Raw genomic sequence first — 27539 nt, forward strand, 5'->3', positions numbered from 1 at the left:
AGACTTAGGAAAATGGTCTTAATTAGGCTGAAGAGGGGGAAATTCCCTTTCATGAAAGGAATCCAGTTTTAAATGGTCAGTTTATGCTGTTGCTGTGAGAACTTCACTCGGTTTCTTTTCTTTTGGGTGCGGGTGGGGGTAGGAGTTATTGCCTCCAGCAGAAACTGTCTCTAACAGGGTTCTCTTGAGCTGCTGGGCGTTTGACGTTTCAGGTAGTGTTCAGTAGATCAAAGGAAAGCAGTTAAAGCAGAGGTTGCTTTCTTGCAGTGTTGGGAATCAAACCCGGGGCCTTGCTTATGCTAGGTAAGCACGCTCCCAATTTAGCTGCAGTCTAACGTTTAGGTGAGAGATTTATTCTGATTGTGATTCTGGGGCCTCTGTCATCACCACACGGCCTGCTTATGCCCACGCTTTGGTCCTGCATCATACCCATCCCCCCAACCCAATCCCCCACCCCCGTCCATGGTTTTCCAGTGTTTCAGGTACCTTTGCTGCTTTTGTTTATGGGCATGTCGAGCTTTCCTTACCCTCAAGCTGTCGGTCTCTGGCTGTAACAGTCCTTCTGTATGTTTTTGCCGGGCTTCTCATCTTGCATTTCCTGTGGCTCTTCCCCAAGTATGATCTTCATGACTTTGGTCTTCTAAAGAGTCACTATCTACCCCTCCAGAATCCGGCCACTCTCTAAATAGCCTGCTCTGTCCATCTGAAATTTAGAGTAGTCATGTGTCTCCTTGGACAAGTGCTCATGCTGTCTGACTCACTGCTGGATGTCCATGTATAAATTGTACCAGAAGGTGTTCAGTACATGCTTGGTAAGTGAATGGGGTACTTTATAAGTGGTTTTTAAAACTTCCCCAAACTCCTCTGCTTGTATGTTTTTAATGTACAATAAAAGTTGGCAAACTTTTTCTATAAGCTGCTAAATAGTAAGTGTATTAAGTTTGAGAGACAAAATATCTCTATGGTAACCACTCAGTGTACACATTGGCCTGGCTATGCTATGATCCAGTAAAACTTTATTAGTAAATATTGTTGGAAGAGTTGCCAGTGTAGCCCAAGTTTGCCCACCCTGTCACACTTAACCTGTATGTCCTGTACTGTGAGAAGGGTGTGGGTTTGAAGAGTTGGTCTCTGGCTTGAGGATCAGTTTACCTGGTTCACAACTGAGTGGCTGTATCTATTCCTGCTCTACTGGGAGAGAATGAGAAACACAAACTGTGTGTAAACTTAGAGACACATTCCCAGTCCCAAAGAGAGACTTCTCCCGGCTGGTGGAGCATAGCTGTCACAGAAGCAAAGAGTAGTACTCATGAGATGGTGCAGAGCTCGTCTGCCAGGAGAATCAAAGGGTGGAGAGGTCTATTGGCCATCCTTGGCCAAGCTAAGCCAATATGAGGTTGTGTTTAGGCTACCCTGGATTAATTTGCACAAGCAGTTCCTTTAGGAAGGAAAGCTACCCTGGATCATAGAGTCATTGCATATCTTCTTCCTCTCTAGGAAGAATGAACTCAAGGACAGATAGATGCCTTTGAGAACTTGTCTTTACAAAATGGGTTGAAAACCAGGGTTGACACAGGTCTTATTGTCTTCAGCAAGACCTTTCCACATGTCTGAGCTTTCTTTAAAGCCAAAGAACCCTCTCTTTTTTCCCATATCACTCCCCAGAGCAGGAGCCAGCTGGTCAATGGGAAAAGTCTCTGGCATGCTGTTCGAGACATTTTAAGAATCGCAGATTCACAGTCATATACCAAGTGGTTTCCCTCTGGAGTTAATGTTCTGCTTCTGCAGCTTTGACAGCATTAAAAAGTGCAACCAGTTAGTTCTTCTGGACAGGCAGAATTGGTTTTGTAAGCATCTTAATATAAAACACTAAACAGCATCATTAGAAACCAAAGGCATGGGGATTTCATGTTTTCCCCCATTGTTTACCAGCTGTGAGTGAGTGTGTGTGTGTGTGTGTGTGTGTGTGTGTGTGTCCGTCCAAAGCTATATACAGGATTTAGAGGTTTCATTTACTAACTGAGGCCTCACAGTTATCACGAGTCTGTTCAGAAGTGCTCCTTGCATCTCATTTAATTGCTGCGTCTTCAAATTAGTATGCCTTGGAGGAAGTGATTTAACCTCTCAGTCTCTACTTATAAAGTCAGGTGTCTCTAGAGTCCCTTTTGTAATGTGTGATGGTTTTCCTTGTTCTAGATCACTTCCGTTTTAATGCCAATGTGAAAAGCAGTGAGGCCTGGGCAGTCTTGAAGTTGTTAGTGTACTTTCAGACAATGTATTCATAACTTGCTTCTGCAAACTGACTGGTTTCTTTAGAATGACTTTCTTCAGTTTTGAGAGCAGGGTATTTATTTCCTGAGATCTTTATCAGTGAATATATGAAAATATGGCCATTTAGAGACAAATATAGAGACTTAAGGGTTCATGTTACTGTTATTGGTCTTGGTAGGATAATAATCTCAGATGTCTTATCAATTCTTGTTCTTGTTCTTGTTCTTGCTCTCCTCCTCCTCCTCCTCCTCCTCCTCCTCCTCCTCCATGAATCATCTTTGTGACCTTGTGAATGAAGGGACGTTTTGGAGATCCCGAGGTAGATAGCTGTCACAGCCAGTAGCAGAAGTCTTTCTCAGGCTGTGTCCGCTGTAAGGAGTGGGCAGCTGCCCTTCCCAGCTTTCCAGTTCCTTTTCTTTCTGCCTCACTAAGACCTGAGCATTCTCTAAAGCGTCACTCACATTTCATCTTTTTCAAAAACCTTCTGAGAGCATCCTAACTGAAGTGCCCCCTTTCCTTAGCACCTCTTTTGTGAGTTGCTGCTGTGTCCATTGCTGTGGCTCCCTCTGGGAAGCTGCCAGTCTGTAACGACTGAAGTCCAGTGTGGCTTCTTTTCTTGTTGTCCACCCTGTGTGGACAGCCCCTATGTCTGGGTCTCAATCTTTTTCCTCTCCGGTCACCTGCAGGCCATCCTCTCCCCTTTCTCCGTGTGACTTCTGAGAGGCTCCAAGAGGCACAGATTCTTTGTTTCTAACTGATGCCATTCAACCTCTTGTTAGACAGACTTAGATGGACTGAAGTTGTGTTATCCCAGTAACACCTAGGCTGTCTGTCTTCACTTGAGTGAGTTTTGCCCCAGTAGATAGATACACCTTGAAAGTATAATGCACTGGCCCATAACAAGAGTGTGGTGATGGCGTATAGTAGCCATCCACTGCAAGCATATTCTGCCAGATGTTTCTTCCATCATAGCCTTTGTGTCAAGGACACTCAGCCCTCTGTTGTCCAATCATTCCAGAATGGCTTGACTGGTGTATAGAATACTGTGGGAAAATCCACCTAAATCCACATCTCTGCTCTGCTACTTTAAAGCGGGTGGCCCCGTGGAGCCATTTTAATGCTCCTAAAGTAGTTATGTAAGGGCTGGGGAAAATGGGTCTATAAGGTGCTTTTCACTAAGCCTGTTGACGTGAGTTCAGTTCCCAAGAGCACATGGAAGTAGAGAATCAACGCCTCCCCCTTCTTACCTCCACGAGTGGGCTGCTGTGCTTGGGTGTGTTCTGCCCTCCCAATGGAATTTTTAAAAGGTAGTTACTTATCTTTAATGGGGAAATAACCTGACATCTGTAGCTCTTCCTCCCAAGATTGTTGTAGTATTTAGGGAGCCTGGAGGTGTAACTAGTAGAATGCCTGCCTGGGTGCATAGTTCTGGGTTTCATCCTCTGCTCACCATAAGTTGGGCCTGGTGATGGATGGCTGTGATCCCAGCCCTGGGAAGTAGAGGCAAGAGGATCAGAAGTTGGAGGTCATTCTTTGCTACATAAGAAGTTCAAGATTAGCCTGGGTTATCTGAGTCCCTGTCTAAATAAACAAACAAGAAATAAGTAAATAAATAGCCTTTGAAAGGATGGGACTTACACTGTTAAGAAATCAAGTGGTGTCCTATGTTTACCGCGGGACATTTTAGTGGTTATACAAAATAAACAACCCAACCTGTAATTAGGACAATTGTCTGTTCACCCAAATAGGGCCCCGGCTTCCACCTGTCACACCCAAGTTAGAAAGACAGGACAGTGATGCAGTTACACGTAGTTTCCCTCTGTTGGGCTTAGTTATTTTCTGAATGGGAGGGAGGTGTAGCTAATGAGTTTCCCCAGAGCAGAGCACAATTTGCTCACCTGCCCTTCCCTTTTCAGCTTCTCGCCTCCACGCCTGGTCGGACACCTTAGCCATGACGTTTCCTTTGCAGCCGATAGTGGGGATCCCAGACTCTGGACACTGTCCCTGGGTTTGTCTTGGGGCCCGCTTGTCCTTTCCTGCTCTTGTTTTGTGTCACACGCCCTGTCTTCTTTAAACTCCGTGCCCTCGTGGAGGCGGGCATGCGTGCTAACCTTTCAGAATGTGGCCCAAGAAAATGCCCCGGTACCACTATTTCTAAAGATTGCCTAACTAGCAATAAAGGAAATTTTCATCTGTAAATAACTTAAAAAATCTTTTAGCACCATATATACTGAAACTTCTGCTATTTCTAGGCTTCAATGAATAAATCCTGGAAAGACTCTTGGGAAGACAATCTGGCAAAATTACTCAACCAGAAACTGTTTCGTTATCCATGCCAATTTGTGACCAGCAAAACCTTTTGAACCGTCTATACAATGAGACATTCACGTTTGGATTTACCGTTTCATGGCTGGGGCGACTGTTAGGTTGATCCTTAGAAAGTAATAAAGCTGTTGCTTGAAGGGGTGGGATTTTCATTACCGTTTCCCTACCCCTGCCCCAGTGCCAGTGTGAGGAACATAACCCAAGGCCTTGTATATGCTAGGCAGGTGCTCCACCTCTGCACTACATCCACAGCCTAGGATCTCTCCTATTATAAATCTGTGATATCTCCCTCTGTCCTGGTTAATTTATTTGTCAGCTGATGTAAGCTAGAATTATCTGGGAAGAGGAACCTCAATTGAGGAAATGCTTCCCATCAGATTGAAGGAAGCAAGTCTTTAAGGCGTTTTTTTTTAAATCAATGATTGATGTGTAAGGTCCCAGCCCACTGGCAGTGGTGCCACCCCTGTGCCTGTGGTCCTGGGGTAGGGGTGGGGGGGGGGGCGGGGAAGCAGGCTGGGAAAGCCTTGAAAAGCAAGTCAGTAAGCCCTGTTCCTCCTTGGGCTCTGCTTTAGTTCCCAACTCCTGATTCCCCTTTGAGATCCTGCCCTGACTTCTCTTCATGGTGGACTACAACTCTAAGCCGAAATAAACCCTTTCCTCTCCAAGCTGGTTTTGATCATGGTTACCACAGCAATAGACCGCACACCAAACTTCTTAACATGACTGTAAAATTGGCTGAGATGATGAAAACTGACTGACCCACGTGGCCTCCAACATTTGGGAGATGCTCAGTAAATGCTGGTTTTAATCTGGTTTAACCAAATGCAGCATAAACTGGTGTCTTTCTTTTTTAAAGACACTATAGGGGCAGAAATTCCATTTACATTGGCCCAAAGAGCCAGGGGAGGGAGTTTCCTGAATCATATAGTGGGGAATTCAGAGGCATTTGACTTGAGGCTTGTGTGGAACTGGTAGTTAAATGGTGGCACACAGACCTGCTCATCTCTCTTACCCTTTTTCAGTCCTGCTTTTATCTTTATTGGCTTCATTCGGGGATAGTTTGTAATTTCTGTTAGAAAAGGAAACTACTGTAAATTACAGGTGAATGTGGGCCTTAATTATTGGGATTCAAGGAAAATGCCACCCTCTCACCTGTAACATTCATCTGCCTAAAAACCTCTGGTTTCCCTGGGTTCCCATGCCATTTCCATACCAGTCACTCTGTCCAGAGGATGGTGATTGTGGGTGTCCTGGATTGTTGAAGAAGCCAAGACCATGTGTCTGCTACTTGGGCTACAGAGGCATGGGGTGATTAAGCTCATCAGTGGAGTCACACGGATGAGGAGATAGATTCATTCCCATAGGTGTGAGGTCAACAAAATGAGATTCCACCCCCCTAAACCCAGTGTATGTGCTTCTGTCTTTCGCTGTGCCTCCGTCCCTCCCTCTGTCTCTGTATGTTTATGTGTGCTTATGTGTTTGAAGAACGCCTTCATTTGGTTGTGCATACTGTAAACCTGAGTTCCTCGTGTACAGGCTGATGGTATATTGCAGGAGGTCTGAGGCCTTCTGGAAATCACACTTTATATATGCTTACAGAAAACTTTTTCTTATGCTTACAGATAATTTTTTTCTGAGCTCATACTGTATAAAATGTTCTTTCCAATAAAAGTGGAGTCTGTTTAACTTACAAGTTTCTACAGAGTTTTTGGCATGCCTTCTGAAAATGTTGGGGCAACTGGTAGTTTTAACTGTGTCTGCCATAAGATTCTCCTGATTCAAACATGCCCCCCACATCCCGCCAATGCCTTCCACTGGAACCTCTCTTAAATGAAATTTAAAAAAAAGGAAAATGGTTTTGGAGACTTGTCTAAAATTCTGTGTCTTCAGCAGTTGACAATTAATTTTGTCAGGTTTTTGTGTTTGTAGTTGGATATCCTACCAATTGTGGTGCATACCAATAGGCATAATGGATGAAATAAAGTACCCACTTCCTCATTTACTCATGATTCTTCCATGAATGTATGTTACACATTACCCTTTTTCTTCTCCATGTGTAATTGTGGGCTAGAGAGAATGCTGTTCCACGGGAGGCTGGTCAGACCCCAGGGCAGCAGGAGCCACTTCCCTGTTCCACTAAGTATGTAGTTTAGCTCTGCAAAGAGTTTACCAGCAATGGACAGAAGGAGCTGGACGGGTGGCCTTAGTTCAGAGGGTAACCTCGGTGGCCTTGGGGCTGGATTCCACACTTCTGTGCCCCCTTCTTGCTAATCCTGGGTTCAGAGCTTCCTTCTGGGCATCACAGACTGTCTGACCTCCTGCCCCCTCCCCCAACATTAATTTTATGTGGAGGGATGATGCTCTGATCACTGTATTTTTGCCTGACTGCTTAAGTAAAAGCAGGCACAAGGTGCTTGTGGAGTGGACCCTCTGACCTCAGAATGAGGCCCAAACAGCCACAGAGCGTTCGGAAGCAGGGATGGGACAGGCCCGAGTTTCTCTCTGGACTGATGTTCTTGTTGTCTATCTAGACCACATTTCTCAGGTAACATTTTAACAACTCGTCCCTCAAGGGTTGATTTCCTCATCACACATCTCAGATGTAAATTCTCTGAGGGCAAAACCCAAACTGGTCTTTTTCTCTGTGAAAACCTTAGCAGCATTTCAGCAGTGGACACAACAGTGACAGTGATGGCGGCAACAGTGAACAGCTGCTTGTTCCCTGGGTTCTAATATTCTTAGTTCACAGATTAGGAAACTGAGGTCCAGACGTAAAGGCCTGAAATATACATGGAAGATACTCAGGAAGTAGTTGTTGAATGGACACGGACAGGGCCAGAGTTCTTTGATACTTTGTGTAAAAAGGTGACAGTTCAAAGAACTGCCTGGTTCTGATTACATAGTAACCTTGAGAACCACAGGAACTGAGATTAGGGAGGTTGGGAAGGTTTGATTCTGCCCTTCTGACCTGCTAGTGTCATCACACCCGAAAGGTCAGTGTCCAGAGAAGCTTGGAGGCAGCTCTGGTTGGACATTTCCCTGTAGATTGGCTGTTGCAGCATTCTGCGCTGCATCATATAGGTGCTGACACCCACTTTGTACAGGACTGAGTTGCCTTGGAGAGTGCTGGACCTTGTTCTGACAAACAGCTGAGTTAGTTGGGATAAGAGAGGCCTTCTTGAGGTTCCTTTTGTCCAGAGAGGCCTGAGTGTAGGACCTTTGGAATGCCTTCTGTGTTAATGGTCTTTCCAGTTAGGGACTGTGTGAGTCCCAGGCCTTGTGTGCAGATCAGTACTTATTGTCCTGTGCTTGGAGGGCTTCTCTGCTCATTAGCCATAGCTGTGCCTCTTACCCTCTTACCCCTCAACTCAGCATTTGGTTTGGGTTTTTCTGCCCTGGGCTGTGTCCCATCTCTTAGCATCATTAGCAGCACAGCCTCTGTCCAATTGCTTCATATACTGTCCAGTGTTCTGCTTGTGTGTATGGGAAGTATCCTGTCTGAAATTCCAGACGTTGCCTTCCAGGGGTACCTCTGTGCCTTCCTGTCTCTAGAGCACAGGGTCCCCTACTCCTCAGTGCTCCATGTTTAGAGAAGCTGGAAGTCACTGATGAACTGAACTGTTGTTTAAATCAAACAGAGTATTTGTTCTTGCTTACTGAGGTTGAGAGGCAATTCTAACCCCAACAGCTCTTATTTGAAAGCCAGTTGGGATGGAATAGAGAAGCCTGGGTCCATTGTGCCTGCAAACTCAGGTCTATAAGGATGAGGTTTACATCTGCCTCCTTCACTGTGTATAACAAGACTGATCAGGGGAGTAAGTACCCATTAGCTCCATGAATGAACAGGTGAGTGAATGAATGAAAAGACATTTGCAAATTATCATCCCATATTGAATTGCAGTTTAGGAATTTGTTGTATGTATGGAAGGGGATGAGTCATGCCTGCCTATAATTGTGCCTGTGAAGAAAAACTAGTTTGGAGTGAGTGAGTGAGTGAGTGAGTGAGTGTGTGTGTGTGTGTGTGTCTGTCTGTCTGTCTGTCTGTCTTTATGTTGATGGGGCGTGTCTGTTGGCATCCATCCTGGTTGATTTTCCAGTATGAGCAGGTACAGTTGTTAACCAGAATACTTTCCACTGGCTTTTACTGGACACTCCCCAGTAAGGCGGCACCAGGTTTCTAAGAGCTGTGACCCAAAAGGCCAGTGTCCAGGCGAGAGCATTCATCAAAACTCTCCTTGCTGTGGACCAAGAGGGACACCTGATGAGAACAGACTGTCTGGGGGATTGTGTTTATGGGATGGAAACCAGTACTGGTAAGGTAACCAATGAGTTCCAGGTGAAAACAGGAAGGAGGAAGTGGTGTTATATTTATGGAAATCAAGAAATAAGAGTAAAGCACATTTTTCTGTGTCATATCTTCAAGTGGGTTGAATGCTTCCTTGAAATGTAAAACCCAAGTTCCTCCACTTCGCTGTTGTGAGGTCTTTGAAAATTATACCTGTCTTTTATTTCAGTGTTCATTTTCTTATCATTTAAGAATTGTTACCAGCGTTTGCCTTTATGTTTGTGATGAGATGTTTCCATGTGTTGTCCTTTTTTATTTTACACTTCCCGTGACTGTGTTTGCACGTCTGTTTAAGGTTTGGCCCACACAACAGGATGCAGTGGCTGCTGTTTCTCTGGCTTTTTAAGGGGCTTCTAAAAGCATGACTTTGTAGTTACTAAGTGAATTCCTGTTGGGTTGGACTGGCTGATAAAAACATAGGCAGACAAATTCTCTTATTACATATTTCTAATCTTGACTATGTCCCTGGGCAGTGGGTACCCTGAAGATAAAGATGTAGTTTTTATGTCAGGAGCAAAAATGCAGTGGTGTAGGGCTCTGACCTGTAGAATTGGGGTGGAGTCAGCAGCTGTGAATTCTGTAGCTGCAGTCATGGTGGTGCTTCCAGTGAGTGGCCTGGTGGCCTGGTCCCTGTCTCCTCATTTTGAGCTGGCTAGATGCTCAAAGGGAGACAGTCCTTGCTTGTCTGTGTCTCACGGTTGTTTTCATCTCAGGGACTAACGTTTTGGGGTTGGGTGGAATGGGAAATTACAGAGATGAAGGCATTCTGGAAGCACATTCTGGAAGGGCATAGTAGAAAGGCTTAAGGGCTGTTCTCCTCTGCTTGTGTAAATAGTGATGATCTGAGCTTATCAGAAGTGCCTGACACATTGAGGAGGCTTGATTGAAAACTATCTTTTTTTTAAAATTACTATGTTTATATTCCTGTTATTGTGACATCGATCTCCAACACTTAACTCATCTGGTAAAACTAGAAGTCTGTACTCATTAAGCCAAAAACATTCCCACTTTCTCCCCTTTCGGGCTGCTGCACCCTGGTTCTGTGCATTTCACTGCTTTAGCCTCCTCACAGAAGTGAAGTCACACAGTGTCACTTTGTGAATGGTGTATGCCGCTCAGTGTGACGTTCCGTAGGTCTAGCCACGTTGTAGCTTGTCACAAGGTCCCCTTCCTTTTAGAGGCTGGTTAATGTTCCATTGTTCGCATAGATGCCAGTTTGTCTCTGTTCCTTTGTTGAGGACTGTTGGGGTACTTAACCTCTTGGCTATTGTGAATAGTGCTGCTATAAACATGGCTAGAAATGGTTTTCTGGAGGCCCTGCTTTTCATGGCGGATTTTCTCCTGAAGTGGAACTGGGGCGGGGATGGGGGTGGGGGTCATGCGGTCGTCATAATCTGATTCCTTAGACCCTCCTACTGCTCTCCTTTGTTGTATTGTTAGATCCTGCCAGCTGCAGTTGTGCGCATCCTTGCCTGTGGACCTGCTCTTTTTTTGTCCCTGACTCTGAGCAGTAGCCATTTGACAGGTGTGGCTGCTCACTGCTCTAAACTTGGTGCTGCATTTAGTGATGAACTCTTTATATGCATGTTATCACTGTGGAATATTCAAGCCCATTGTCTGTCTTACAACTGATTTTGTTGGTGGTGTTGAGTTGTAGGAATTCTGGATGGTAACTTCTACCAGGTTCTACGGGCTGCCTTTTCACTGCCCATTATGCACAGGCTCTAAGGTTCTCAAGGGCTCCTGGTCTATTTTTCTTCTTTTGCTTATCCAAAGAGTTATCAAAAGCAACATCATAAAGGGCTATACTTTATTTTATTTTTTTTAGTTTGGGGGCTGATACTAGTTCTCCAATCTGCTTTTATTTAATTGTTTTGTATCTGGCATAAGACAGTAGTCCCACATCACTCGTCTGCATGTGGCTATCCTGCTGTGCTGTGCTAGCTGGTGAAGAAGAGACTGTTGTTTTCCATTGAGTGGTCTTGGCTTCTTTGTCAGTGAGTGTGCATGATCAAGTGTGTGAGGGCCTATTTAGGGCTGTTTTATCGGGTCTGTGTGTCTGTCTTTGTACCAGTACCATACCACTTTGATTATCTTTGCACTCTGGCTTGGAATTAGGAAGTGTAAGATCCCCAGTTTTGTTCTTTTCCTTGTCATTTGAGATTCCATATACCTATTGGAATGACTTTTTCTATTTATGCAAAGAAAAAACATTATTGGGATTTTAACAGAGATGGCATCGAACCTGTTGTTTGGGTGTTATGCCATAACAGTACTAATTCTTCCAGTCTGTGACTCCATCTACATGTTTTTTAAAATTATTTTCATAAATGTTGTGTGGTTTAAAGTGTACAGGACTTTTACCTCCTGTGGTTGAAAATTCATCTTTCAAAATTCCATATAGAAACTGGAGAGATGGCTCAGCAGTCAAGAGCACTTCTTGCTCTTGCAGAGGACCTGGGTTCAATTCCCAGCACCCTCATGGCAGCTCACAACTGACTGCAACTCTACTTCTAGGGGATCTGACACCCTTAGGCCAGCTCAGTGGGCACTAGGCACACCTCATGGTTCACAGACCTGAATGCAGGCAAAACACCCATATGCATAAAAAAGTAAATAAATCTGAAAATATTTGTAAAGCATATAGAAATGTACAAAATGCTTGTAAAGTTTCAAAGATGTATTGATATTTGTGTTTAGTAACTGAAAAAAGAAAAAAGAACCCAAGTCTCATGACAAAGAAAAATTTGGACCAAAGGGACTGAGAGAAGAGCTTCCCTTCATTCTTCGGGTCCCTTGTCATTCTCCAGAGGGAGCTGCTTCTGACAGGCTTTGGTGTTTCTTATTTTATCACACGCTAAACTTTGCATCCTTGAACGAACACATCTGTTTTATAATTCTTATATGACATGTTTATTATGCAACGTGGACTTCTAATTTCAGTTAGACCATCAAACACAGCAGAAAAATATGTCGTGTTTTCAACTAAAGGTGTAGTTGACAAGTTAAAATTACATTTATATAATTATAGTATATTGGCATTGTTTTTAATGTATATTCTATTCTGTGGAGGTAATATTCCTGCATTGGTGGTTCCCATATTTAGCTACTAATAACTTTTGGCTGTTTAATAGTATCCCTCAAAATCTGGAGTGTAAAATATTAACCTTAGTTCAAATACTCCAAGCTTGGTAATGGCATAGGAATGGCAATTTAAAACACAGCTTGTGTGTTATTTCATTTGGAACAAATTTTGCAAGAGAGACAGTCTCTAGTGTGTAGTCTTACTGAATTGCCCAATAAAGCAATTAGTGTTCACACCTAATTATTTTGAAAATTACAGAGTTGGGTGGAGAGGACACCCTGGGTAGTGTCAGCTTCTTCTTTCTGCCTTTCCCTTCTGATGACTTTCGAAAGGCTTTTATTTTGTTTTGGTTTTGGTCCAGGCCAAAATAAGAGTGTAGTAACCCCTCACAATGACTAAAATCTAGTAAAGGTATTTCTTCCCTTGTTGTTTGGCTACCACAGTTTCAGGAGTGTTTGTTTAGCTGTGTGGTTAACTTCTTGAGGATTTAGCACACAGACAGGACTCTCCATGGAGAAAACACGCTCCTTCTTGCCGCTGCTGGCTATTCTGTGTTGATTATTTAATGGAAAGAGATGATGCATGTCCACCAGTTCACAACCCACACAGGTGCTCTTTCACACTTGGAGCATGTTCGCCAGACTTTATGGTTTGCTTCTGCCCTTTCCCTCTCCCAGGGTCTGCATCTTATTGTAGTTTGTAGAGATTTTGAGGTGTGTATTGTGGTGTTTCCTTAAGACTCTACTTTTGGTCGAGAGAGAGAGAGAGAGAGAGAGAGAGAGAGAGAGAGAGAGAGAGAGAGGGAGACTGTCTATGTGTTTGTGTGTAAATTTGTTTGATTGAATCTTAGAATCATACCAAATAATCAGTAATTTCAGCCATGTGGGTGCATCTTGAAGACTCCTTTTCTAGGGTATATTCTTGAAATTCTTAGAATCTCCCATCCACAGTAGAGCTATGACTGAAATGGAGCCAGATACAAAGTTAGAGTACTTGCCGTGTCCTGTCCTATGTGTTCCTGGAGCCATCTGGAGAACTTCCACCAGCCAGAGACTTTCTGGGAAGGTGCTTCTTGGGATGTGCAGAATTGAAGCCAGCCTGCTGTGGATCTTTGTTACATTGTTCCGGTAGCTGGTGAAGTCCTGAGAACATATGTCTTATATTTCATCATGGTTACACCTGACACTGTTTTTTGTTTTTTTTTTTTTTTAGGTTTGTGGGTTGACTTAGAAAACCTAAGTGGGCCACTCTGGTCGATCTGTAAGTCACAATATTGATGGTGACAGTCTCTGCCTTTATGGGCATGTGTTTCAAGTATGCATAAAATGCAAGTGTGAAAGGACCAATTGAGAGATCAGGGCTTATTCAGCTGTAGACCTAAGTCCCAATGGGGTTGTGGAGGAAACTTAGAAATACTGTTCTTTCAGTAGCTCACTGACAACTACAGCAGGCCCTTCTTAGTTCCTTACCCACTGGAAACTCTTCGCCCAGGCACCCTAAAGCAAACTTAGACCCACATGGAAGCAATACTCACCAATTATTGAGCAAATACTTAAGCCATGTGACAGTTAATACTTGAAGCAGTTCTGGAATGATCTGTATGTGTCTGCATACATAGGGTGTTTAAAGGTTGTGTATTTAAAAACTGTATTGTGATAAATATAGCCCTTTTCTGTTTTAACACTAAATGGTGGTATACACATTGTGGTATTACTTGGCTTCTATCAGATGTGTGTCTTTTTGTCTGCATATATTAGCTCTTTTCGTACCAACACCCGTGGCCTTAGTATGTCCTTTGTGACCCCAGGTGCAGGGTGTCCAAATGCTAGTTCTCAAGTTAGCTGTATGGTAGAGTCACCTGTGGGGCCCTGCAAGCTTCTCCTGGGCCCCAGGGCCAGAGTCTCCGATTTCTTTGGTGCTGTATGGGCATCTACTCTTTATCAGAGCATGTCTATGAGTCTTTGTTATGGATCAAGAGCGCTGTTTGCTTCCTGTCACAAGGTTGCATTGACTTTCTTGGGTGTATCTAGATGTTAAATTCCTAAACAGGAGAGAAAATTGAGAATTCTTGGGTGGGGCTTAAAGCATAAGTTCATTAAAGCAATAGACTGTTAGTCAAACTACTGTCCACTGATAGGCTCAGTTGACACCACCCATGGCATGCTGGCTAAGGGCTTTCTTCCTTGCTTATCTCCCTGCCCCCATTTTATTATTTTTTTAATTTCCTTTTTGGAGAGGTTTTTGTTTGTTTGTTTTTTCTTTCTTCCTCTTAATTGTTTGTGGAAGTTCTCAACATGAAAAGAGGTTGGGGACAAGCCCATGTCAAAGCTTTATTTCATTTAACCTTTGAAAATGCTTTGTCCTTGAAAATAAGGCCTGAAGATCAACATGACAAGATATTACTTCCTCTCCTTATAAACATCAGAGGCTGTGTGTGTCTACTGAGGGTTTGGGGCAGTTCTGCTGAAGAGCAACACAGTAGTACTACCCTTTTAGCCACACCACACCCAAACAGGGCAGAGTAGAAGCTAAGTGTTCTTTTTTACTGCCTCATTTCTATACTTAAGATTGCATAAAATGAAGCCTCTTTTGAAGTTTTATTACATAAAATTTGCACATGGAATTTTTACGAAGGGCAGGGTGACTCTTTGGGAGGGAGGGAGTTCTGATTGCGTCCTGTCACTGCGACTTCTCCATGTGGTTTTGGGTGGCTCCTTGTCCCATTGTACTCATGGCAGGAGAAGCCCAAGCATGGTTACACGGCTGGCATGTGCGAAGTTCACAGTGTTGCCCTCTGAGCAGTAGGTTGTAGGAACACAGGCTGGGAGATGATGTTCCTCACTCTACAGTGTGAACCCCCAAAAGAGCCCAATACTTAATAGCTTCCCATGAACGTTTTTGACATCTGTAATCGAACATGGTGGCCCTATCCACATGTGTTCAGATTGATCCTTCTGAGGCAAAAGTATGCATTCCAGTGCTCCTGGGTTCTAGAAAGTGGAGGGTTTACAATAGATTTTCTGTCTTGGTCATCAGTTGACAAATACTTTTCTAGGCAAGGAGATGCCTTCAGAATTAGAAAATGGATAGTAAGTGGATGAGGTCAGTGACTGGGGACATTCTGGAGGGATCGGATCTGTACTGCCAATGTCAATGTCCTGGTAATGACTCAACTGGGTGTGGTGTGTAGTTTGTATGCAAGTGGTTGGGTTGGAGTGAGAAGCTTTTGAGTTCTTCACAACACGTAGCAAAGCCTTATTTTAAATGCCCTTTTCCACACTGCCGCCCAAACCTCAGAGAATTTCCCACAGTTAGCAGCTAAGCTGATCACCCTCCAGAGCTCTTGATTTAGCGATGACAACTGCCCTGTAGAGGTTAAGGCAGTCTCATTCCAGGAATGCACTCTGCTGATATGCAGAGGGGTGTCAGTGAATGTCTGGTTAGCTTGTTTCCATGGAACAGCAGTTACTGCATACAAGTTCTCCCTCCAACTTTGTAATCTTATCCCCACTTTCTCTTATGTGTCCACTGAGAACCACCAGTGTTTACTGAGTATTTGGTGATGCTAAATACTGTACGGAGGCAGCACACATCACTCATGCTGCCTCTAGTCCAGTGCCTAGGAGCAGTTTCTCTAGAGAGAAGATGGAATCTTGTACGGAACGAGCTCTACCGAGGTTTAACTAGTGAGTAAGAACTGCACCGCCCACTCATTCCCCTCTTGGAGGCTTATACCTCAGTTCCTTCAGCTTTTGTGGACTTAGGTATTTCCTATGTTGCTCCCTAGACTCTGACCATCTCAATGTTTGTCTTAGTTTTGTGTTTAAGGTTTTATTTAACCTGGTTTTAGTAATAAAATGACTTGATTCATAATTTTCATTTATTTATTTATTTTTAGAAGAAAGTGGTGAGAAAAGCATACATAACTTTTCTTTCATGTCTCTGGATGATAAAACTGAGTCAGGAAATACAAATAGCATTCCTAATGTTCCATAAGAAGTGGTTAAGTTAGAATTTGAACCCAGGTCACAATTCCTGGGCTGCCGGTACCTCAGTTGCCCATAACTGAGAACAATGGGACCCTTGTGGGTGGCTGAATTTAACCAAGAATCTTTGCTCTGCTTAGTGTTTCTGTTTCCTCTCTTGCAAATGCATGAACGTAACTCGGTGTGAAAACTGATCATAAAAAGAAGGGAGTTTTCAAACTTGCTTTCTGTAAACATGAAGGTGAAAGGGCCTCTGGGCAAATCTTCTATTTTTCAATCCAGTGAATCATGGTCCACAAGAATGCTGGTAGCCGTTTTTCTCTGCTGAAGCCTTTGTGGAAATACAGATTATGTATCCTTGATAAACTTTGGTTATAATATTGAGAAGGGATAAAATTAAGTGGCTTCTGGCTTAGGGGCACCGAGGACTGGGAACAGAAGTCTCTTCTCTGGGGGCCAGGGCTTGTGACCTTACTGGGATCTCCAGCATGTCTTTGGTAAGCTTCTAAGTTTTAGAACATAGTCATGGAGAGAGAATAAGTATAATATGTAATCTGTTCAGTTACTCTCGGAGAATTTGCCAGAATTATCCAGTATTAAGAAGCTAAAAGACACGAACAGTGTCTCCTTCTCTTTCTCAGCCACTGTCATGGAGTCCCAGGTGTGCTCTGCATGGCTGACACCACTGCTTCTCTGCCTGGGTGTAGTGTGGTCATTGTGGGGTTGTTATTGGAGGCAGCCATGGACTTGCAGTGTGTGAAGACTGACTTCTGGAGGACACCCATCAACCACGTCCCAGAGCACGGAAGGAACAAGTATGTGCTGGTGTCTTGCAACACATGTGTCCTTCCCCAGTGACGAATGGTCTTACCCTGGGGCTCTTCCTGAAAGCGCTGGGGTGAATCAGGACGCTACATCCTTTTGCTTGTTAAGGACTCAAATTTGGCCTCTTAAACAGCTGAGTGTTTGGAGTGACACAGCTGGCCAGTAAGTCTGCTTGTGTTTTGTGACCTTCACTTTTAAAGGTGTCCTTGGACAGGTGTTGAGTGGGTCTTTTAGAGGCACTGAGGATAGGGACCCAGGGGGAGAAAATGGTCTGTGTGTCTTTGGCCTTCACCTTCAATTTGTTTATCGGCTCAACTCCCAGGCTAGCAACAGGTCTGCTGCCCAGTGCCGCAGCTCTGTGGTGAGCCTGTGACTCCTCCGGTGGGGAGCTCCAGTGACACTTTTGGTTTGGCTTTTCTCCCAGATGATTGGGCTGTCTTGGCTTTCAGACGCTGGTTTCTGTCATGTGAGCAACACAGACATCCTCACCAAGAGCTGTGTTCTGTTGGCTTTAGGGATTTATGCCGTGAACCTTCCGTTAAAATATTGAGTCATTCCCCTAGACATGCCAGTTTTTCAGGGGGGGAAATCTAGAGGTGTCCTTGTTGGCTCTTCCCATGAGAGATGGGGGGGAGGGTAAGGGAGGGGACAGGGCTCCTGGCAAGATCTGGGGCAGGAACTTGGAAACACAGTTGAGAATGTGTGATTTACTTGTTGTGTCCTGGTCTGTCCCGAAGGTGTTTGTGGGGTGCACTTGGGACCCTTCCCCCCTCATCTAGGGAAGAACTAAGGGAGGAAGGGCATATGTTTGGATTCCCTGTGCATGCCTGGATGACCAGTGGACACAGAAGGGCTGAATTTCAGGGGTTCCTTGGCTTTTTGGGTTTGGAATTTGTTTTCCCTGTTGCCGGGGTGGGGCAAAAGTAGGGTGCCCTCCCTGTTTTCCTCATACGTCAGAGACCTTACTGGTATGCACCGACTGCTGAGTGAATTTCCCAGAGCCACTCCAAGACATGCCCTAGTAGAAAGAACATCCTTCTGGGACCAAGTGTGTGGGAAGGGCTGGGCTGTCTCTCCACTGATGCACTGAGAAACGCCCTTTCCGTTTCCTGGTAGAAAGGATGTTGCAGGGTTTCGGATGCTTCTGCAACCTTTGACTGTATCCCATGATCCTTTGGCATTTGGCACTTGGCGTGCTTGGGAAATGAATCTAGACAAGAGGAATGTGAGAGGAGAGAGATGGCCAGAGAAAGAAGCAAAGCTATCGTTTCCTTTCACATTTTCTTGATAAGAGGCCTTGAGTTGTATGGCTGCAGCCCACATTTTCATTGGAACCCCCTGGAGAACTAAACTGTGAGGTGCACCGAGGCTCTGAAAGCAAAAGGTGGGGCAGCTGAATGGAGACTCCCTACACTTGTCCAGACGCTCTTACCATACAGAGTTCGTCCTTGGCCCTGTTTGTGCATGTGACCTAAATTCAGTTTGGCTCAGACATTTCAGATACCTTTGTTGTAAGAAATGCTGGTAATTTAGTGTTGAGACTTTTACCTGGAGAATTTACTATGAAACACTGTGTCTTGGTTAAAATAACAGAGCTAGAAAAGGACCAATGGTTCCCCACTGAACTTGTGAGCCCATGCAGAAACTGTTGGTGCTTAGGTGAGTGGGTGGGCCAGCAGGAGCTTTGTGCCTTTCCTGGTCCCAGCATATCTAGGCTATAGTTTCCTTTGTAACTATTCCTGTTAGGGAAAAACCCTGAGAACATAGCCAGTGAGTGCTGATCCCTTGGTGTGGTCAGCCATCTTTAAAATAGATGACAGAAGTCTCTGATGAACCATTAAAATGGTGTACAAATCTGTGAAAACTTAATTTTGTCATTAGAACTCTCACATTTTCCCCAAACATTAGCTACTCACTGTGTCTTGCTTTGTAGAAAGCAGATGTCACATATCTCTTGTGCTATGACTGGCATTATCAAAGGAAAACCCTAAAAAGTCAATTTTTACAGACTTTTGAAGTGTCTTGACGATTAAAAAAAAATCTCAGTTATCATTGTCATCTACATTACCCCCAAATTGGCCTTGTTTTCTGATCTGTGCTGCATCGAGAAGTGTTGTTTGTTTTGCTAAAGAGCAGTACAAATGACTCTGGCTCTGAGCTAGACCACAGATGGATTGAATCTCTTACCCTTTGCTAAGCAAAATGCACCTGCTCCAGAATCTTAAGTAGCTTTAGTCACTTCCTTGTGCGCAGCATAGCAATAGCCATCTGTAATGTTATAGATGGACTGCATCGGGCTGTCCCAGAGGTGACTTCTTCCCCTGCCCTAGTGCCAGAAGCTGAGCTTAGAAAAGGGTTCTGGTTGAGGGCACAGCTGTCATGGTGGAATTAGTTCTTTCTTTCAGGCTGATCTGATTAAAAAGGAACCAAAATGTGACACACAGGTTCTTGGTTTCAAGAACCACATTGCCCTCTCTAGTCAAGAGAAGGACCAGCAGAGCTGGTCCCCAGTCATCCCCGCTAGGCTGTGAACTCCCAGAGTGGTGCTCCATCTATGTCTCCAGCTCTGTCTGGCCTATTGAGGGAATTCAGATAAGGATAACTGAGTAAAAGAAAATTTTCTTAAGCAAAGTATTCTTTAAATGTAAGGAATTTGGGAAATAACTAAAGGTTTTTGCAGTGAGTCCAGCTTCCCATGGAGCCTATTTGTGAATGAGTTGACAAAGTAGGCACCAACTAGTTTTTCCAGAAACCCTTTGCTCCACCCCCAGGGAAACTGCAAATACCTTGAGGGTGAGTTCTATCAGCGGAAGCTATTGACAGCATCAACAACTTGACTGGTGGCTAAGGAGCACTCAGCACTCCAGCTGGTTATAAATGCTCTGTGGTTGTAAAACCCAGACTCAAGGACAACTGTGGGAAGAACACAGAGTCACATGCCTGAAATTCAGAGGTCAGACCATCTGCTCACTTAGGCATTTATGCTTTTCGTTCAGCAAGCATTTATTGAGAATATAGTGCCTGTCAGGGACTAAAATAGGGCTTAGTCTCTGCTCTCAGAGTCCCTGAGTCTAGTGGAAAACCAGACTATAAATGCACTTAGTTATGTGTATGTACAATAGTTGTGGCAAGAATGTGTACCCATCCCTGGAGAGTTTAAGGCTCATAAAAATGGTGTTATTGGAGCGAGTCCCAAAAATGGTGGTAGATAAGGAAGGAAAGCTTGGGCTATTGAGATGGCTCAGCAGATAAAGGCGCTTGCTGCTCATACTGATGACTTGAGTTCAAGCCCTGGAACCCATGGTAGAAGGAAAGAACTAATCCCTGCAAGTGGACCACTGTGTGTGCACATACATGTGTTCATGCCTATGTGTGGGTGTATGTGTGTACATGTGTACACGCTCCATCATGCAGCTACTATTGAGGTCTGATGATGGCATATGTCCACTTACTTGTGTTGGCCTAAGCTTGGGCAACGTTTGAGAAGTTGGGAGAGGAAGGCAGGAAAATCAAGTCACTAAGCTGGCATTACAGTGTATGAGCCCTTTGAGTTTGGGCCTCTGCCCTCTCTAGTTTGCGATTACTCACAGCCTGGGCTTCCCTCTGACTCAAATGTGCCAGCCTCCTCCCTGATCCAGGCCAGTGCACACCCCTCCTGTTTGGAATCTTTTCTACTTTGCAGGGCTGTTCCTACTTCATCCTGTAGGTCTTAGCTAAATGTCACTTATCAGGTGGGGCCTTCCCTGAGCACTGTCTGCAACAGCTCAGTAGATTAAATGGATGCATTTGATGTAGAAGGGCAGCCATTGTAGCCTGCAGCCCAAGGGCCTGTATGGGCACGCCACCTGCTCTTTTGGTCTATGAACTAAGAATGGTTTTCATATATTTGGTGGTTGAGGACAAGTTTGAAAAATACTGTTTATGGATGTGATGAAACATTTTAAAGTTTAAAAAAAATTTTGTTTGTTTTGAGAGAGAACATCTCACATAGTTGAGACTATTCTTAAACTCACCATGCTGGATCATGGTTCATGATCCAGAAACTTGTGATCCCTCTGCTGGAATTATAGCTGTACACCACCAGATCTTATTTTGTGGGGTTCTGGGGTTCTGCAATGGAACCCTGAGTTATGTGCATGTTAGGCTACACTTCACCAACTGAATTGTATCCCCAGCCTTGGGTATTATAAAGTTAAAGGAAATTCATATTTCATTCTCTAGAGTGGAGTTATATTAAAATTTGGGCTCATCATGTTCTCATATGCCTTTGGCTACTTTCATGGAGAAATGGCAGCATTGAATACTTGTAACAGAGATCAAATTTCCTACAGATCCTCCAGTATTTACTGTCTGCTCTACCAGACCAGGAAAGGTCTTCCAACACCTGGCCTGAAAACCAAGGGCCAGGGAGAAGAAACTGTTGAAATCATTCTGTTGGGAGGTGAAAGGTGGCTGCCTAATGCCAGTACCCTGATGTTGGAGAGGGTGGGGACTGGATTCCAGCCTGACTTCTCTGCACACCCCACACCCCACTCCCAGCTGGCCAGACTTTTCTGCACAAACACCTCTACTTTATCAGCAAACCAAGTCTTCCACAAACTTCTCTTCTTAATTGGCTCCTGCTTCCTCAGCTTCATCTTTTGAGAGGCGATGGGAAGAAGTAACGGGTGTGGTGTGCTTGCAGGGCTCAAGGCAGCTGTTGGAATCACCATGGTCAGTGAAGTTTTTATACTGTGAAAGGAGGAGGCCTGTGGAAGTGGTTCCTCCTCAGAGTCAACGGGATGATTGCTTTTGCTTCCTGTTTTGATCTGTATCTAAGAGATGAGGCTCTGAAAAGTGGTGTTCCAAATATGTGTATGAAATGGCTGCCAGTTGGACATCTCAACTATCTCTGTGCATGATGGGTAACTTAAAGGTGCATTTAATTGTGGTTTCATTGAGCAACTAGCATGAAATCTTGACCTCTGCTCCTTACTGAAGCTAGGTACAAGGTGCCTGTCAAGTGCAGTGATTTCAATCAGGTTCTGATCCATAGTAGACTCTAACTTATTGTCCATGTAGAATTAGTCACATCTTCACATTCTCTTTATAGAATGGTACTTTAAGATTTAAAACTACTTTGGACTGAGGTTTAGGTCCTAACACTATTCCCTGGCCCTTAATGCAACCAGAACGTAGTATAGCTTGATTTTATGTAAAAACAACTTAGAAAATGCAAATTTTCCAAATTGTTTGGTTACTTAACACCTCACATACAAGACTGTGACATTTTATTTTTGGGCATTTGTCTTCATGGAGTTGACTCCTTCAAAGAGGGAAGAAATACCAACTTCACAAATGACTGTAACCATCAGCTGTGCATCATAGCATTGTGAAATGCTGTGAGGATTCGGACAGATTGGTTTATTAGTAAGACTGCCTGGGAGAATTGGCTAAACATCAACTTGAAGCCTGAGCTTCGACCTTAAGATACTCTGGGTGCCACCCCTTGTGTATTTCAATCTACTTCATTTTCTTCCTTTATTTCCCAGAGTCTAAGCATTCCACCCATCCCTCCACCTAACCACACAGACCTTGCCCTGAATGCTCTCTGAAGTTTACTGTTAACAAGCTCTGCAGGACACTGACCTGGCTTTCAAGGAGATGGTGGCCCCTGCCCTTTTGACACATACCAAAGACAAACACCAAGAGTTACAGTTTAATGAGATAAGTCATGACTCCCTTGACCTAGTGTTCATCAGCTGCCTCTCTATGCAGAGTACAAGACATGAAGTTAACTAGAGCAGTGGTTCTCAACCTTCCTAATACTGTTGACACTTTACTATAATACATTCCTCATGTGGTGACCCCAACCATAAAACCATTTCATTGCTACATCATAGCTGTAATTTTGCTACTGTTGTAAATTGTAATATAAATATCTGATATGCAGGCTATCTGATCTATGATCCCCAAAGGGGTCATGAACCACAGGTTGAGAACCGCTGACTAGAGAACCTTCCTCAGTGATTTGAGGTTGCTGAGATATCTGTACTGTGTATTATAAAAATAGCCATTTGCAGCAGATTACAGCGAAAACAACTAGTCCTTCCCCACAAGAAACCTGGCAAGCTAGTTGTACAAATCAGCAATCAATATCCAATCAGCTGGATATTCTTCCTCTTCTTTGTTCTTTAGCAGTGCTGGGGATGGAACTTGGGGCCTGATGCATCTCATTTGAGTGTTTTTAATAGGCATTTATCACACTTCCTTCTAAAGCTAGCAAATAATCACATCAGTTATTTTAAAAATAAATTCTTTTCATTAATAGTGCAAATAGTGTGTCTTCATTATAACAATATGAGGCATACTAGAGTCTTAAAAAGATCAAGGTGGTCCACACATATCACAGAGTCAACTGCTGCTGATAGTGATAAAGTTTTCCCACTCTTCTTATGCATATGGATTTTTAATAAAATGTGATACTGTATACTTAGTTATGAGCATGTCACTAAGTATCTTCTTACAAATAGCTGCTGCTGACCCATCATCTTTGTGCCATCATAACATTTTTTAGATGATTTCCATCATTATCACTTATTTTATGCTCTAGTTTATTGGCTGTTTCAGATAGTGGTTTGGTGTGTGTGTGTGTGTGTGTGTGTGTGTGTGTGTGTGTGTGTGTGAGAGAGAGAGAGAGAGAGAGAGAGAGAGAGAGAGAGAGAGAGAGAGAATCTTTGATTGTGTCTCTGAGCATGTGAAGTATATTCCCAGAAGCAGAAACACTAGGTCAGAATGTGTGCCCGTTTGAAGGCTTGGATAAGTTGCTTTAAGAAATGCTGAACTGGATTGCAGCTGCCATCAGCCCCAGCTGTGTTTCACTGCCTGAGAGCTCCGGAGACTGGTACTGGTGGGGTGGGAGGATGTTGACAGAAGCCATGCAGCACAAGGGACTTCCTAGGTAGAAAATGATAGGATTACAGGATATTTGGGGGGGGCGTAGGAAGTTGGCCTGTGAATAAAGTAGGACATTAGTAACAAAGTAGAAAACATGGGAAAATTGGGCCCAAATCCAGTTTGGAGCATGGCAAGCCAATTTAGAATAGTACTGAGGGAACCGTTAGCAGATTTTTGAGCAAGGGAATGACAGCCCAGGGCTTTGCCATGGGAAATTGAGGATGTGCACTAGACTGCCTCGGGCTACACATGCCCAGCACCCTCTCTGCCCCTCCCCTCATCAGTACCTGCACTGTCCCCTCTGCCTGACTGTCCTGCTTGTCTGTCAAGGGCTGTTTCCAGATCTTATTGCTTGTTTCCCTGGAGCTATCTGGCAGGGCATGTCATATTACCTTTGTTTTAATGATTTGATATACTGCTGTTCCCTGTCTCTAAGTTCCCATTTCTGAATCCTTAGGTGCTCACTGTATATGGGACATAGCAGGTACAGATCACCATTTGTCAGAGGACTCCCAAGTACTGCATGTGTGCTGTATGACCTTATACATGTATACCTTAGACCGAGGAATGCATGTTCCAGTTCGATAAGATGTTAGATGTCTAGACTGAGTCTTTATTTCAGAGCCAACATGGTTGTCCTGCGGGGCCATGCCCTCCCTCCCTTCATGCCCCAAGCACTTGGAGTTGCAGATGCTCAGAAACCATGCACACCCCTCACCCTGAAGACAGCTAAGGGACTCAATCCCAGAGGTGTGTGCAAGCCAGAGTTATGTATACAAACTTACCCAAAATATTAACCAACAAATGGACGGTGATTCTGCAGTGGGGTTTGCAGGTACTCTGTGTTGGTAGACTGAGTTTCACTTTTAAAACATATGGACAAAACCAAAGAACAAATCTCTCCAGAGCTAACTATTTCTAAATCCTGACACACTTGTTTCTAGTCTCTGTCCTGTGTTTCTGTTTGTATTGTTAAGTACAGCAATCCTATATTGTTCTTTAAAAGCTGAAAACCTTATGAGCCCAGCTTTCATTTTCATTCCCCAGAGTTTTAAAACTTTTTGGGAGTAGAGCCCTTTAAAATGAGCTTGAATATTGAAATTGCATACTTCTTAAATATTTACCATCATGGCTCCTCCTTCATAAGATAACCACATAGGAGAATTCCAACTAGCAGCAACTGCTATGAAGAACTTCACTGCGATGGAAGAATAGTGCATGGGACATGGAAAGATAATTGCTGTCGACGGGCATCAGGGGTGCCCTCTGACAGAGTGCTAGTGCAGGAGGACTCAGCCCTGTGCTGATGTAGACCTCAAATGCCAGTCTCTGACATTGTTGGTGCAAGGTCCTGAGGTCAAAAGCAAAATAACCAGTGTATTTTAGGTGCAGTAACCCATGGTAAGATGGCAAGGCAGATGGGGCAGATTGCGGAGGCCTGAGAGACAATTGGCAGCTTGTGCATTTTTTGTTTGTTTATTTGTTTTTGCTTGTGTTTTGAGACAGGGTTTCTCCATGTAGCTTTGGTGCCTTGTCCTGGATCTCACTCTGTAGACCAGGCTGGCCTTGAACTCACAGAGATCCTCCTGGCTCTGCCTCCCGAGTGCTGGGATCAAAGGCATGTGCCACCACTACCCAGCTATGCATGTTCTTTTTAATTGCAAGAAGTTTTATGAGATTGTTAGGGCATATTATTGTCCTGGGCATTCCTAAGAGGAAAGTGGTCTGACGACAACCGTGCCAGCCAGGGTCTCCTTCCCTCTACCTTGTCCCCTGCTCACAGAGAGCTGCCTGTGTCTCCCACAGCTACAGCTCACTGGCTTTCAGTTCCACCTTGGAGGCAGCCCGGTTCTGAGCCTGTTTCTGTATATCCGCCCCGAGATCAATTGGCAGTTTGATAGATGCAGGACTTCTCCCACCTGGACCTGTTCATGTCTTTTAGGAAGTCCTGCCATTTGCTAGCCTTGTGTGGGAGGACAGACTGCTTTGTCCTAGTTATCAACATGGCATCATTGACTTCATCTCTGAAATGAGCTGTCTTCCCCCTGGGAGGGAGGGGCCTGGCAGCCTCTGGAGCTCTCCAGCAAGTCACCTGTCCACAGCTCCAAAGTGTGGTGACGCTGTCCCCTTCCACCTTGCTTGAGACTTGTCTCTTGTCTCCTGCTGCCTAAGCTAGGCCAGCCGGTGGGGAGCTCCTAGCCTCTCCTGTTTCCCATCTCCGTTACAGACCTGTACAGCACTATTGCTCCTACGTGGGCTGGGGCTCCGGATTCAGGCTGGGCTCTCGGGGGAAGTACTGCCCTCCCTGGATCATCTCCCAGGGCCTGTTTTCCTGTCGATGAGATTACTCTTAAAATGTGCTGTAGTAGCACTCAGGACATGGTTTCCTTGGACTTGGTTTTTCCTTTTGATTGGATCACTTGGAAATAATTCCCAGACAAAATATGGTTGTAACTCAAAAAGTACTCAACCCCTTAAAAACCATTTATGGTGAAAATTCAAAGGGATACAAGATAAAAGACACAGTTCCCCAAACCTTTTTATTTTTGATGCTACTGCTATTAGTATCTTTTCATACATTCATAAATCTTAATATGCTCTGAAAACACCCTGTAATCATGCCAAGTAGAGTGTGTATATTATATAGCATTTGAACTTTTTTTACTTACATATTTGGGATGTCTTATTCTGTTTAATGAATTCATCATATTCTCTCATGTGACCTGCTGTAATTTATTTCAATATTTCCCTTGTTGGTGGACTCTTGTCTTTCCTTTTAAAAAGCTCTAATACCTAAAGCTCTTGCTTTACCATCAACTTCATCTGGTAAACATTTGCAGGGTGGTTCCTCTGGCTTTGGCTCTGGCTCTGGACGGAGTACATTAGGCCGTGTGCTTGAGTTGTCACTAACAGGAGATGCAGGCATACGAATAGGACTGCACATGTGCTAGGACAGATGGGTGGATGCCTGCGCATCTAGTCAGAATTTCTAAGTCAACCTAAGGAGGCGACGGAGAACTTGAAGTAGGGCTTTAAAGGATGCTGGGGCTGACACAATGGCTCAGCAGGTAAAGGCACTTGTCAGCAAGACTGGTGACCTGAGTTCGAGTTCAGTACCAGCAGGAACCGTCATGTTAGAAAGACAGTAATGACGCCCCCCCAAACTGTCACCAGATGCTACACATGCACTATGACACAAAATGCCATCCCACAGATAAATAAGTAAATGAAAGAAAAAAATATGAAGCTTTAACTTGAAAAAAAAAAAAAGGATAATAAGATTTCCTAGGGACCAAAGAAGAAGCAATCATTCTTTTTTTTTTTTTTTTTTTTTTGGTGGTTGGTGTTTATTTTTGAGATTATAATTATATTATAACATTTCTCCCTTCCTTTTCCTCCCTCCAAAACTCCCCTCCATTAAACCTTTCTACTCTCCTTCAAATTATTGGCTTCTTTTTTCACTAAGAGTTACTGCATGCATGTATGTATTTTCATGCACATATATTCCAAAATGTAACCTATTGAGTACATGCAATGTTGCTTGTATGCATGTTTTCAGGGATGACCATTTGGCACCAGGCAACCAATTGGTATACTCTTCCCTGGGTAAGACCGCCTCTCCCATTCCCAGCTTTACTTAGTTGCCTATGGTTTTTTGAGTCGGGTTGAGGCTTTGTGGGCTTTTCCCCATCCTGTTTGGTATGTTCATTGGTGTCATCCTTCTTCAGCTCACATTTGGACAGTCATGTTTGTAAGACTTTATAAG

General features: G+C 44.0%; 1 protein-coding gene across 4 annotated transcripts in view; it reads left to right on the forward strand.

The window, feature by feature from the left end:
* Nucleotides 1–27539, forward strand: part of Daam1 (dishevelled associated activator of morphogenesis 1) — a 168713-nt gene that overhangs the window by 43110 nt on the left and 98064 nt on the right. The window contains exon 1 of one of the 4 annotated variants that reach the window (XM_036205614.1): nucleotides 16807–16827. The exons of the other annotated variants lie outside the window; for them this stretch is intronic. The gene's annotated coding sequence lies outside the window, so the exon portion shown is untranslated. Of the gene's footprint in view, nucleotides 1–16806; nucleotides 16828–27539 lie in introns of those variants that run through there. 4 annotated transcript variants of the gene reach the window in all.

The sequence above is a fragment of the Onychomys torridus genome, chromosome 14 (genome assembly GCF_903995425.1).
Source record: "Onychomys torridus chromosome 14, mOncTor1.1, whole genome shotgun sequence".
In the NCBI taxonomy this organism is placed as follows: domain Eukaryota; kingdom Metazoa; phylum Chordata; class Mammalia; order Rodentia; family Cricetidae; genus Onychomys; species Onychomys torridus.